Genomic DNA, 13,432 nt, shown 5'->3' on the forward strand with positions numbered 1-13,432 from the left:
TCCTGGGATGGACACCTAAAGGCGAGCCGTAATGGCCTCATCTTCGGCAGGTTGCTCCGGTTTTTTTTTTGTTGGTTTTTTTTTTGCGTTGTGCTGCCCCTCGTCCTTTAATTCACGCTATCCCGAGGTGGACACCTAAGGGCGAGCCGTAATGGCCTCATCTTCGGCAGGGTCCTCCGACTTTTTTTTCTAGTTTTTGTTACGTCGTACTGACCCTCGTTCTTTAAATGACGCTATCCCGAGGACACCTAAAGGCTAACCGTAATGGCCACATCTTCGGCAGGCTCCTATGGTATTTTTCCGATTTTTTTTACGACGTGCTGACCCTCGTTCTTTAAATGATGCTATCCCGAGGAGGACGCCTAGAGGCGAGCCGTAATGGCCTCATCTTCGGCAGGCTCCTCCGGTTTTTTTTCTGGTTTTTTTCACTACGAGCTGACCCTAATTCTTTAAATGACGCTATTCGGAGGAGGACACCTAAACGTGAGCCGTAATTGCCTCATCTGCGGCAGTCTCCTTCGGTTTTCTTTTCCGATTTTTTTTACAACGTGCTGACCATCGTTCTTTCAATGACGCTATCCCTAGGAGGACACCTAAAGGCGAGCCGTAATGGACTCATTTTCAGCAGGCTCCTCCGTTTTTTTTTTTCCAATTTTTTTTTACGTCGTGCTGCCCCTCGTTCTTTAAATGACACTATCCCGAGGAGGACACCTAAAGGCAAGCCATAGTGGCCTCATCTTCGGCAGGCTCCTGCGGTTTTTTTTTTTACTATGTGCTGACCCTCGCTCTTTAAATGACGCAATCCCGGGGAGGATTCCTAACGGCGAGTCGTAATGGCCTCATCTTGTTCTTTAAAAGACGCTATCCCGAGGAGGACACGTAAAGGCGAGCCGTAATGGCCACATCTTCGGCAGGCTCCTGCGGTTTTTTTTTTTACTATGTGCTGACCCTCGCTCTTTAAATGACGCAATCCCGGGGAGGATTCCTAACGGCGAGTCGTAATGGCCTCATCTTGTTCTTTAAAAGACGCTATCCCGAGGAGGACACGTAAAGGCGAGCCGTAATGGCCACATCTTCGGCAGGCTCCTGCGGTTTTTTTTTTTACTATGTGCTGACCCTCGCTCTTTAAATGACGCAATCCCGGGGAGGATTCCTAACGGCGAGTCGTAATGGCCTCATCTTGTTCTTTAAAAGACGCTATCCCGAGGAGGACACGTAAAGGCGAGCCGTAATGGCCACATCTTCGGCAGGCTCCTGCGGTTTTTTTTTTTACTATGTGCTGACCCTCGCTCTTTAAATGACGCAATCCCGGGGAGGATTCCTAACGGCGAGTCGTAATGGCCTCATCTTGTTCTTTAAAAGACGCTATCCCGAGGAGGACACGTAAAGGCGAGCCGTAATGGCCACATCTTCGGCAGGCTCCTGCGGTTTTTTTTTTTACTATGTGCTGACCCTCGCTCTTTAAATGACGCAATCCCGGGGAGGATTCCTAACGGCGAGTCGTAATGGCCTCATCTTGTTCTTTAAAAGACGCTATCCCGAGGAGGACACGTAAAGGCGAGCCGTAATGGCCACATCTTCGGCAGGCTCCTGCGGTTTTTTTTTTTACTATGTGCTGACCCTCGCTCTTTAAATGACGCAATCCCGGGGAGGATTCCTAACGGCGAGTCGTAATGGCCTCATCTTGTTCTTTAAAAGACGCTATCCCGAGGAGGACACGTAAAGGCGAGCCGTAATGGCCACATCTTCGGCAGGCTCCTGCGGTTTTTTTTTTTACTATGTGCTGACCCTCGCTCTTTAAATGACGCAATCCCGGGGAGGATTCCTAACGGCGAGTCGTAATGGCCTCATCTTGTTCTTTAAAAGACGCTATCCCGAGGAGGACACGTAAAGGCGAGCCGTAATGGCCACATCTTCGGCAGGCTCCTCCGATTTTTTTCCGATTTTTTTTTACGACGTGCTGCCCCTCGTTCTTTAATTGACACTATTCTGAGGAGGACACCAAAAGGCGAGCCGTAATGACCTCGTCTTCGGCAGGCTCCTCCGGTTTTTTTCTGGTTTTTTTTTTCACATCGTGCAGACCCTCGCTCTTTAAATGATGCTATCCCGAGGAGGACACCGAAAGGCAAGCTGTAATGGCCTCATCTTTGGCAGGCTCCTCCACTTTTTTTTACTACGTGCTGACCCTGGTTCTTTAAATGACGTTATTCCCCGGAAGACACTAAAGGCGAGCCGTAATGGCCACATCTTCAGCAGGCACTTCTGATTTTTTTTACTACGTGCTGACCATCGTTCTTTAAATGACGCTATCCCGAGGAGGACACCTAAAGGCGAGCCGTAATGGCCTCATCTTCGGCAGGCTCCTCTAGTTTTTTTTTTCCATTTTTTTTACATTGTGCTAACCCTCGTTCTTTAAATGACGCTATCCCGAGGAGGACACCTAAAGGCGAGCCGTAATGGCCTCATCTTCGGCAAGCTCTTTCGGTTTTTTTTTTACTACGTGCTGACCCTCGTTCTTTAAATGACGCTATCTCGAGGAGGACACCTAAAGGCGAGCCGTAATTGCCTCATCTTCGGCAGGCTCATTCGGTTTTTTCCGATTTTTTTTCTCTACGTGCTGACCCTCATTCTTTAAATGAAACTATCCCGAGGAGGACACCTAATGGCGAACCGTAATGGCCTCATCTGCGACAGGCTCCTCCAGTTTTCTTTTCTGATTTTTTAACATCGTGCTGACCCTCGTTCTTTAAATGATGCTATCCCGAGGAGGACACCCGTAATGGGCTCTGTAACAATGGGCTCTGTAACAACCATTTGCAGTGATAAGACTAGCACGTTGACCATGAATCAGGTATGTTGGGATGTATCATTTGAATTTTCATTGGATTCTGGTTTTAGGCAATTTTCATAAATTTTCTGGAGATCACACTTCAAGAAACTGTTTCTGTTTTAGTGGTTCAGCAATCAAATACATGCTTGGTGGGGTTAAAACCTTCGTCTTCACACTTCACATGGATTTTGACATACCGGACTTATCAATATTTTCACTAGTGCTATTTTACCTGTGAAATTCGGAGATCACACAAAATGGGAGAATAGAAGGAGATGTAAACCATAGAATTCAGGTTTGGTAGATGAATAGAAGAGATTGTGAATCCTTAAAATGAAAAGTTTATTTTACAGCGGGAGAAGCACAATGCCTTTTATTGTAAAAATGTCTTGTAGTTGAATGTCAAGAAGAGCCTAAGCTAAGAGTTATAAATATATGGATATTGTAGTGGATTTAGAAGAGATCAGGAATGAATGTATTAAAACTTAGAAGGCCCCGCATGCCCGTGCATGGTGGGTGGGTGGTGGAGAAAGAAAGGATAGTGCCTATTGACTGAAATAGAATTTTTCATAAGAGTTTATCAGATGGAGAATTTTCCAATTGTTGAAAGTAGAGGCCAGGAGAAACTTCAGGTGAAAATTCAACCATAGTATTGTTGCTCCTGGCATCCCATGTCGATGCTCACCAGTTTAGGTTGTATATAATAAGCCTTCCGCATTTAAGGTAAATTAGGAGCACAAAATTTCATTGATTCTATGGAATTTGGAAGATATCGATTGAACTCTCGTCGATTTGAAATTTGGGAACATTTTAAAGGAAGTTAATTTCTATGGGTCATAGTTGACATTGATAGTTAACTTTAAGGCAGATTTTCTGTCTATATCTTGAATTTTATTAAATACTTTATGACAGATGACTGTGGTGGAGGCTTATGCTGGTGGGAAGAAGAATGATCCTCCTGGTAACAAGTCAGAGCTCTCTCCCAAGCTCCACTCTTTGCTCATTGAAGGTGTTGCACAGAACAATAATGGCAGTGTTTCTGTCCCTGAGGTTTGCTTGAACTGATCTTGTTATACTTTGTTTTACTCTTCTCTGTATGGACAATAATTTTGGTGCTGCTGCATTATGCTAAAGTCTATCCTTGACAGGGTGGTAACGATGTTGAGGTTTCCGGATCACCAACAGAAAAGGCAATTTTACATTGGGGATTAGAGGTCTGTTTTCAGTAATAAAGTTTATTCCCTATTTTTGTGTGTGAAGCTTATATTCTTACAGTTGCTTGTAAATGTTAATCAAATATCAGATTGGGATGAACTTCGACTCTACTAGATCGGAATCATCAATTATTCACGTTTTCCCTTTCAATTCTGAGAAAAAACAGGCGGAGTTGTAGTACAAACGGTATTCTCTCATAGACAGTTTAAGCTATTGCTGCTGTATCTTCTTTGTAATGTGGATTTCTATTTTTAATTGCTTCAGTTCGATCACTATTTTGTGCCTGTGTTGTCCGTGTTTCATTCACATCTATGAACACTAACAAGTAACTCCAATGTCATATTAAATATTAATAACTGTCAACTCACTCTTAAATCTGAATTAAACACTGATATGTCCGTTTCACTTTCAAGTTGTGAGATTATCTACATACCCAGTAAAGTATGCAAGTTGACTGGAACATCATCACAATATGCTTGTACTGCATAATGATGTAATCATCTGTTTTATCATATCGTGCACCTTAAATAAGCAAATTTTATCTCTGTATGCAGGCTGACTCTGAAGTTCACATACACTGGAAAGGTGCTGCTGAGATTGTCCTAGCCTGCTATACACGGTACATTGATGCAAATGACCTGTTGGTATCTGTGCTTTCATAAAGGCATTCTTCTGTTTTTTGTTTGTTTGTTTTCACTTTCTTTTCCTGTTTGGAAATAATCTCAGCCAAGGCGTATTATCCACTCTCTCTCTCTCTCTCTCTCTCTCTCTCTCTCTCTCTCTCTCTCTCTCTCTCTGTTTTTCACTGGACTGTGTCAACCTATTTTACAAAGCAAATAAATGTAGTTTGGATGATTCAACCTTTAGTAGTTCACTTGCTTGATCTGTAGAAAGTCCTAGATAGTGAAATTTTCCTGGGTTGCAGATGGTATCTTTCAGAAAAGCTATTGAAGACATGGCTGCCGAGAGTTTACGTTGTGTTGCCATTGCATATAGAACATTTGAAAAGGAGAATGTTCCAGCCACTGAAGAAGAACGGGCTCACTGGTCTTTACCAGAAGATAATCTTGTTTTGTTAGCTATTGTTGGTCTGAAGGCAAGTATTTTCCTCTGAATACATGTCTATCATTGTCATTGATGTTTATAATGTATTAATATTTTCTTGTGCTTTTGTTTTTCTCTAATTTAAAATTTATTGTGTTTTGCACACTCATTCCTAGCTGCCAATCTCATCTGTTTGCTTAATTGCAAGTGGTTGGGACTTGGGACTCTGCAGGGATTATAGTTTTGTTAATTTAATTTACCGTCCATGACAATATCTTGTAAGTGGATTCTGTGCATTTGGATTTAACACGGGAATCATTGATAAACTCTAACTTATGATAGCATTTGACTCTAGGATACGCTTCTGCTGGTTAAATATCTGATTCTTAATCTCATATTTGACATGCAGGATCCTTGTCGACCTGGAGTCAAAGATTCAGTGGAGCTTTGCCAAAAATCTGGGGTTAAGGTACTTATTTTCAATTATCCTCAATAGAATTGTTAAATTACCGTGTCCATTGTATTCTTGGAGGTGATGCGATGGAAGCTCATTACAGAAAGCAGAATATGCATGGTGGCCATGTTAGCAGTTGTAAAATATGCTACAAGACTATAATAATAAAAATAAGAAAAATTCAATCCAGCTACTTTCATTGTCAGTGATTTCATGTGATTATAACTGATGCCAAAGAAGCACTGACTCGGTGCGTCTAGAGACAGATGCATTGCATGTAGGTGGAATAACATACGGAGTGCTGAATTATGCCCTGGTCTATGGACTTAAATTTTTCTTTATTTTCAAACGTGTTTATTGCTTTCAAATTTGATGGCTTAAAGATTAGCAAGACCAACATTAATAACTTCGTTTGATGATAATGAAATACAATGGTGCTTTCCATATCCAGTTTCTACATTCTATAAATAATCCTTTTCTGCTCCTTTCTTTTTTTTGTTTCGATTAATTCTAGGTAAAAATGGTCACTGGTGACAATGTCAAAACTGCAAAAGCAATTGCTGTGGAGTGTGGAATACTTAATTCCCTTGCTGAAGCTACAGAGCCAATCATCATTGAAGGAAAAACTTTTCGTGCCATGACAGATGCACAGAGAGATGAAATAGCTGAAGCAATATTAGTAAGAATCCTGACAACAATATTTTCAGGCTCTTAAGAAAGAGGTATTTTTCGTGGTGAATGATATTTATTGGCAATATGATTACTAGGTTATGGGGTCATCTCCTAATGACAAATTATTGCTTGTGCAAGCATTGAGGAGGAAGGGACATGTTGTGGCTGTAACTGGGGATGGAACAAATGATGCTCCTGCACTACATGAGGTCTGGCTACTACTACACTACTACTATCTTCTTTTTTGTGCTAGTGATTGTGTTGTTTTCTCAAATTTTAAGTACCACAACAATCTTTATCGATGTCAATACTTGTAATTGTATATTGAACACCATGAGAGTTTGTTTACCCCTGGTATACCTGTCTTGTTTTCCTGTTTGTGTAATCACGTGATAACAAGTCCCTAGGTTTATTCGATGTATGAATCTACTATCTCTTGATCATAGAATTTTCTGTTCTAATGAATTGAACTATTTCTTTCTTTTTTCCCTTTTTAATTTATTTCTATACTTTCTGAATATAGGCTGATATAGGTCTTGCAATGGGTATTCAAGGAACTGAAGTTGCAAAAGAAAGCTCTGATATTATTTTGGATGGCAATTTTGCTTCAGTTGTAAAGGTTGGACCTATTTCTTTTCGATTTGAGAGATCTAGTTTGTTCTTAAATTATCTTAAAAAATGATGCATCTTTTATGGTTGGTATTTACATCTTAAAAAATAATTTTATTTCTGGCATTACTAGATGGGTATTTAGGTAGTTAGTCAATATGCCAACCAATGAAAGGTTTGTATATAATTGAACTGCACCGTTTTGGATTGCTTTTGTGTAGTGTTTTGCAAGCTGAACATGAATTTGATATTTTTAGCATACCTCTTATATCTTTCAAAATCTATGCGCTTGCAGGTCTGCTGTCTCCCTGTGTTTTGTTCTCTGGCTTTGCCCCTCAATTTATGTTCAGCTGACTTATTGCTCTTTCTACAGCTTTTGTGGATAAATCTTATCATGGATACTTTGGGAGCTAGCATTGGCAACTGATCCACCAACTGATCACCTTATGGATTGGCCTCCAGTGGGCCGAAGGTCGGAACTTCAGTTTCTCTAATTGTGCCTTTTTCTTTGGATCATGACATTTTCTTGCTATGTTTTTCTAGTGTTACAGCACCTGAAGAATTGGATGAATGTCATAAAATTTTGTTCCTTGTAGATGCATTTTTGAATGATGCACCCAACAATAAAGAAAGAAATTTAATTGAAAGTGTGAATAGTGCAGCTCTATTATTAAATCTAAAGATTTTGGTTATTTCAATAGAAGAGAGAAATTTTAAGTGCAATGAATAATAGTCATACCCCTCGAAAACAAAATTGTTGCCAACAGTCCTAAACAGCATATTGAAGGCTGCATTTATTTTGTATTTACATTATCGATATTGGTCCTATTTTCATTTGCAGCTTTATTATCCAAGCGATATATGCAGTGCCTATGCGCTTCAATGGTTTTTTTGACATGGAGTTTTGTCTTGTATCCTTTTCAGAGAACCTCTCATAACAAATATTATGTGGAGAAATTTGCTGATACAGGCGAGTTTTGTTTCTCATTTCTCAGTTAACTGCTTGTCATTGTAGTCTGCAAGGATTATTTACCTATTGGTTTATGATGTCCTGCATTTCAATTACCGTTGTTATGCTATACTCTTCTGTAAACTGAATTGCCGATTATGATTTGAACTCTTCAGGCAATGTACCAAGTATCTGTGTTGCTTGTTCTGAATTTCCGAGGTAGGAGCATACTGGGTCTGACACATGACAAAAATGATCATGCAATTAAAGTGAAAAACACTCTGATCTTCAAGTAAGTTTGTCTTTAGTCCATTTGCATTTTAAATGGTAAAGTTGTGTGTTGGAAGAATTACCAATGTTAGTTTCCTTATCTTTTTATGCATGTTCTATAATAGTATTGGTGGTTGTGCTGTAATGGTGATTGCTAATTTCCAATAGGTGCTAATTGTATCTAGAAAACCAAAGCCTATTGCAATTTTCCTGAGATGTCTTGCTAGTCACTCTTATTTACATTACTGCTAAATCCTTGTGATGCGTTAGTGGTTGGCAATGCATGCGCAGTTCATGCACCATATATTCGTTGTCATTTTGGTAGCTTTGCTGTAGTGTGCTCATCTTATTTCAATTCTAAAAAAATGTGTTCAAAACTGCAGATCTTTAATGAGTTCAATGCACGAAAGCCAGATGAGTTTAACATATTCAGTGGAGTCACGAAAAACTACCTGTTGTGCTTCAGGTTTGTCTTATTTTAACTCCTCGTTATTTGTCTCTCGTATGAAATATTTTCAAGGTCACCCTAAAATTGCTTTGTGTTTAGATCATCATCATCGAATTCCTCGGCAAGTTCACTTCAACAGTCAGGCTTAATTGGAAGCAGTGGCTGATCTCTGTCATCATTGGGTTCATAAGGTCAGTTGATCATCTGCACTAGATCCGCGAGTGTATTTTTCTCTTTGCTTGTAGTTTTGATCCGTCCCTACTTATAACTAGAAATTGCCTAAACCCTATTAGCTATATTCAAGTTATTCTAAGCAAGTGGTGAAAGGAGCTTAGCAACTTAGAATACCATAAAAATCCTAGAAAATTTTAAAAAACTCTAAAAAAGCTTAAACACTCTAAAAAATCCTAAAAAACTCTAAAAATCTTAGAAGATCCTAAACCCTAAACCCTAAAAAATTCTAGAACCATAAAAAACGTAGAAAACTCTAAAAACCCCTAAAAACAAAAAAAAAACCCTGAAAAACACTAGAAAATCTTAAAAACCCTAGAAAAGCATAAAAATTCTAAAAAATCCTAGAAAAATCCTAAAAAACTCTAGAAAATCTTAGAAATCCCTAAAAAACCCTACCCTTAAAACCCAAAAAAAAAAAATCCTAAAAACGTTAGAAATCCCTAAAATACCTAGAAAACCATAAAAAATCATAAAACTCTAGAAAATCCTAAAAAACCATAAAAATCCGTAAAAACCCTAGAAAACCCTAAAAATCCTAAAAAACCCTAAAAAACCCTAGAACCATAAAAAAACCCTAAAAATCCTAGAAAATAAAAAAAAATCCTAGAAAACTTTAAAAAACTCTAGAAAACCCTAAAAGCTCTAGAAAAGCATAAAAATCCTAAAAAACTTAAAAAAAAACTCTAGAAAGCACAAGAAAACCCTAAAAACCCTAGAAAACCATAAAAACACAAAAAATCCTAAAAAACCCTAAAAATCCTAAAAAACTTAAAAAAAAACTCTAGAAAGCACAAGAAAACCCTAAAAACCCTAGAAAACCATAAAAACACAAAAAATCCTAAAAAACCCTGAAAACCCCTAAAAAACTCTAAAAAATCCTAAGAACCTTAGAAAACCCGAAAAAATCCTAGAAAACAATAAAATTCCTAGAAAACCCTAAAAAATCATAAAAACCCCTAGAAAACCTTAAAAACCATAAAAAACACCCTAAAAATCCTAAAAATTTCCTAAAAAGGTAGAAAACCCTAAAAACCCCGAAAAACAAAAAAAAATCCTGAAAAACACTAGAAAACTCTAAAAAATCCTAGACCCCCTAGAAAATCCTAAAAAACCCTAAAAATCCAAGAAAACCTTAAAAACCCTAAAAACCGTAGAAAACCCTAAAAACTGTAAAAATTCTAGAAAACCATAAAATACCGTAAAAACCCTAGAAAACCCTAAAAAATACTAAAATCCCTAGAAAACCATAAAAATCCTAGAAAACTTTAAAAAACTCTAGAAAATCCTAAAAAACCCTAAAAATTCTAGAAAACCCTAAAAAAACCCAAAAAATTGTAGAAAATGAAAACAAAAAAAATTCCAGAAAATTTTAAAAAACTCTAGAAAAGCCTAGAAAACCCTAAAAATCGTAAAAACCCAGAATACCCTAAAAAATCCTAAAAGCCCTAGAAAAGCTAAATATCCTAGAAAACGTTAAAAAAGTCTAGAAAACACAAGAAAACCCTAAAAATCCTAAAAAATCATAAAAATTCCTAAAAACCCAAAAAATCCTAAAAAACCCTGAAAAATCCTGAAAAACCCTAGAAAACTCTAAAAACCCTGGAAAATCCTAAAAAACCCTAAAAACTGTAAAAATCCTAAAAAACCCTAAAAACCCCTAAAAAACTCTCAAAAACCTAGAAAACAATAAAATTCCTAGAAAATTTTAAAAAACCGTAGAAAACCCTAGATAATCCTAAAAAATCCTAAAAATCTTAAGAAACACCTAAAAAACATAGAAAACCCTAAAACACCTAGAAAACCCATAAAAATCCTAGAAAACTTAAAAAATCTATAAAATCCCTAAAAAATCCTAAAACCCCTAAAAACCCTAAAGAACCCTAGAAAATCCTAAAATACTCTAGAAAATCTTAGAAATCCCTAAAAATCCATAAAAACCTTAGAAAACCCTAAAAACCCAAAAAAATCCTAAAAATGTTAGAAATCTCTAAAAAACCATAAAAATTCTAAAACAACCCTAAAATCCCTAGAAAACCATAAAAAACTGAAAAAAATCCTAGAAAACCCTAAAAACCTAAAAGACCTAAAATACCCCCAAAAAACCCAAAAAACTCTAAAATACCCTCAAAAACCCTAAAAACTGTAGAAAATCTTAAAAACCCTAGAAAACCATAAAAACACTAAAAATCCCAGAATACCCTAAAAATCAGAGAATTTTTTAGGGTTTTCTAGGTTTTTTATGATTTTTTAGAGTTTTCTAGGGTTTCTTAGGATTTTTTAGGGTTTTAGGGGTTTTCTAGGGTTTTAGGGTTTTCCAGGGTTTTTAGGGTTTTTTAGGGTAATCTAAGGTTTTTAGGGTTTTTTTTATGGTTTTCTAGGATTTTTAGGGTTCTTTTAGGGTTTTTAGGGTTTTCTAGAATCTTTAGTGTTTTTTTAGGGTTTTTTAGGATTTTCTAGGTTATTCAAGGGTTTTCAAGGTTTTTTAGAGTTTTCTAGGGTTTTTTAGAGTTTTCTAGTGTTTTCCAGAGATTTTTAAAGTCCTCTAGGATTTTTATGGTTTTCTAGGACTTTTAGAAATTTTTAGGGTTTTTTTAGAGTTTTCTAGGGTTTTTATGATTTTTTAGAGTTTTCTAGGATATTTCAGGGTTTTTTTGGGTTTTTATTTTGGTTTTCTAGGGTTTTTTAGGATTTTCTAAAGTTTTCTAGGGTTTTTTAGGGTTTTTCAAAGTTTTCTAGGGTTTTTATGGTTTTGTAGGGCCTTTTAGGATTTCTAGTGTTTCCGGGTTTTCTAGGGTTTTTAGGGTTTTTTTAGAATTTTTTAGGGTTTTATAGGGTTTTTTTATTTTTTAGGATTCTAGGGTTTTTAATGCTTTTATAAGATTTTTTAGGGTTTTCTAGAATTTTTACGGTTTTCCAGGGTTTTTAGGGTTATCTAGGGTTTTTTAAGGTTTTCTAAGATTTTTTAGGGTTTTCTAGATTTTTTAGGGTTTTCTAGGGTTTTTACGGTTTTTTAGGGTTTTCTATGATTTTTACGGGTTTTTATGCTTTTCTTGGATTTTTAGGATTTTCTAGGGTTTATAGAGTTTTATAGAGTTTTTTAGAGTTTTCTATTATTTTTGTGGTTTTCTAAGGTTTTTAGGGTTTTCTAGGATTTTTAGGATTTTCTAGAGTTTTTTAGAGGTTTCTAGGATTTTCCAGAGTTTTTTAGAGTTTTCTAGGATTTTTATGGTTTTCCAGGGTTTTTTAGGGAGTTCTAGGGTTTTTAGGGTTTTTTTTATAGTTTTCTAGAAAAAAAACCCTAAAAATTCTAGAAAACCCTAAAAATTTTAGGGTTTAGAGTTTTCTAGAATTTTTAGGGTTTTCTAGAATCTTTAGTATTTTTCAGGGTTTTTTTAGAGTTTTCTAGGGTTTTCTTGTGTTTTTAGAGTTTTTTAGGGTTTTCTAGAATCTTTAGTGTTTTTTAGGATTTTCTCGTGTTTTTAAAAGCTTTCTAGGATTTTTATACTTTTCTAGGGTTTTTAGGATTTTGTAGAATTTTTAGGGTTTTAGGGTTTTCTAGGGATTTTTAGGATTTTTTAGGTTTTCTAGGATTTCTAGGGTTTTTTTATGGTTTTTTAGGGTTTTCTAGTGTTTTTCAGGATTTCTAGGTGCTTTAGGGTTTTAAGGGTATTCTAGGATTTTCTAGGGTTTTTAGGGTCGTTTAAGGTTTTCTAGGGCTTTCAAGATTTTTTAGAGTTTTCTAGGATTTTCTACGGTTTTTAGGTTTTTTAGTAGTTTTTTCTAGGGGTTTTTGAGTTTTCTAGAAAAAAACCCTGAAAATTCTAGAAAATCCTAAAAATCCTAGAAAATCCTAAAAAACTCTAGAAGGATGAAAAAATCCTAAAAATCCTGAAAAGCCTAAAAAATTCTAAAAACCCTATAAAACCATAAAAACCATAAAAACCATTAAAAATCCTAGAAATTCCTAAGAAACCCCAAAAATCCTAGAAAACCCTAAAAACCTAGAAAACCATAAAAAATCCTAAAAAACACTACAAACCATAAAAATTATAGAAAACTTTAAAAAATTATAGAAAATCCTAAACACTCTAGAAAACCCTAAAAAATCCTAAAAATTCTAGAAAACTTTAAAAAACTGTAGAAAATCTTAGAAAACCCTAAAAATACGTAAAAACCCTAGAAAATTCTAAAAAATCCTAAAAACCCTATAAAACCCTAAATACCCTAAAAAATCCTGAAAAACCTTAGAAAACTCTAAAGAATCCTAAAAATTCTAGAAAACTCTAAAAAATCCGAAAAATCCCAGAAAACCATAGAAAACCAAAAAAATCCTAGAAAACTTTAAAAAACTCTAGAAAATTCTAGAAAATCCTAAAAACCCTAGAAAACACCAGAAAACTGTAAGAAAATCTAGAAAATCTTAGAAATCCCTAAAAAACCCTGAAAATCTTAGAAAACCCTAAAAACGTTAGAAATCCCTAAAAAACTGTAAAAATCCTAGAAAATCCTAAAAATCCTAGAAAACTATAAAAAACCGTAAAAACCCTAGAAAACCATAAAAATCTTAGAAAAGTTTAAAAAATTCTAGAAAAACCTAAACACTAGAAAACCCTAAAAAACCATAAAAATTCTAGAAGATCCTAAAAAACTCCAAAAATCCTAAAAATCCCTAGAAAACCATAAAAAAACCCCTAAAAATCCTAGAAA

General features: G+C 35.9%; 1 pseudogene; it reads left to right on the forward strand.

Annotated features, from left to right (window-relative positions):
- LOC107607363 lies at positions 2,780–8,710 on the forward strand (annotated as a pseudogene).

This window comes from Arachis ipaensis, chromosome B07 (genome assembly GCF_000816755.2).
Source record: "Arachis ipaensis cultivar K30076 chromosome B07, Araip1.1, whole genome shotgun sequence".
Lineage (NCBI taxonomy): Eukaryota > Viridiplantae > Streptophyta > Magnoliopsida > Fabales > Fabaceae > Arachis > Arachis ipaensis.